Below are 1,771 nucleotides of genomic sequence, written 5' to 3'. Positions count from 1 at the left end.
GTGTGTGTGTGTGTGTGTAGTGTGTGTGTGTGTAGTGTGTGTGTGTGTGTGTAGTGTGTGTAGTGTGTATATAGTGTGTGTAGTGTGTGTGCAGTGTGTGTGTGTAGTGTGTGTAGTGTGTGTGTGTGTAGTGGGTGTAGTGTGTGTGTGTAGTGTGTGTGTGTAGTGTGTGTGTGTGTGTGTAGTGTGTGTGTGTGTGTGTGTGTGTGTGTAGTGTGTGTGTGTGTAGTGTGTGTGTGTGTGTGTAGTGTGTGTAGTGTGTATATAGTGTGTGTAGTGTGTGTGCAGTGTGTGTGTGTAGTGTGTGTAGTGTGTGTGTGTGTAGTGGGTTGTGTGTGTGTGTGTAGTGTGTGTGTGTAGTGTGTGTGTAACCTGCCTAAATGACTATCGCCCTGTTGCACTCACATCTGTAATTATAAAGGGCTTTGAAAGGCTGGTCATGACACACATCAACACCCTTATCCCAGACACCCTGGACTCACTCCAATTCGCATACCACCCCAACAGATCCACAGATGGAGCAATCGCAATTGCACTTCCCACTGCCCTCTTCCATCTGGACAACAGAGAAATAATTACGGCAGAATGCTGTCCATAAAATACAGCTCAGCGTTCATTCAACACCCTAGTCCCCTACAAGCTCATCACTAAGCTCGGGACCCTGGGACTAAACACCTCCCTCTGCAACTGGATCCTGGACTTCCTGACGGGCTGCCACCAGGGGGTGAGGGAAGGCAACAACACCTCTGCCACGCTGACCCTCAACACGAGGGCGCCTCAGAGGTGTGTGCTTAGTCCCCTCCTGTACTCCCTGTTCACCCACGACTCCAACAGTCCACGCACGACTCCAACACCATCATCAAGTTTGCTCATGACGCGACGGTGGTTGGCCTGATCACCTACGGCGATGAGACAGCCTACAGGGAGGAGGTCAGAGACTTGTGCCATGACAACAACCTCTCCTTCAACATCAGTAAGACCAAGGAGCTGATCATGGTGAACCACAGGAGAAAGAGGGGAGAGCACACCCCCGTCCACATCGACGGGACTGTAATGGAGCGGGTTGAGAGCTCCTTGTTGTCCACATCACTAAGCACTTAACATCAAATCAAATCAAAGTTTATTGGTCGCTTACACAGTTTAGCAAATGTTATAGCGGGTGTAGCGAAATGCTTGTGTTACTAGCTCCTAACAATGCCGTAAACATGGTCCACACACACCCGCACAGTCATGAAGAGGGCACAACAGTTTCTTCCCCCTCAGGAGGCTGAAAAGATTTGGCATGGGCCCTTGGATCCTCAAAGTTTTCTACAGCTGCACCATCAGGAGAATCTTGACTGGCTGCATCACTGCTTGTTATGGCAAATGCTCCGCCTTCGACCACAAAGCACTACAGAGGGAGGTGCGGACTGCCTAATACATCACTGGGTGTGAGCTCCTTGCCATACAGGACCTCTATATCAGCTGGGTGTCAGAGGAATTGAAAGGAAGGCCTGCAGTGGCAAGACGTGTGTGTGTGTGTGTGTGTGTGTGTGTGTGTGTGTGTGTGTGTGGTGTGTGTGTGTGTGTGTGTGTGTGTGTGTGTGTGTGTGGTGTGGTGTGTGTGGTGTGTGGTGTGTGTGTGTGTGTGTGTGTGTGTGTGTGTGTGTGTGTGTGTGTGTGTGTGTGTGTGTGTGGTGTGTGTGTGTGTGGTGTGTGTGTGTGTGTGTGTGTGTGAAATGTGTGTGTGTGTGTGTGTGTGTGTGTGTGTGTGTGTGTGTGTGTGTGTGTG

This window comes from Salvelinus fontinalis, chromosome 14, assembly GCF_029448725.1.
Source record: "Salvelinus fontinalis isolate EN_2023a chromosome 14, ASM2944872v1, whole genome shotgun sequence".
NCBI lineage: Eukaryota > Metazoa > Chordata > Actinopteri > Salmoniformes > Salmonidae > Salvelinus > Salvelinus fontinalis.
Note: the sequence above shows the minus strand (reverse complement) of the source record.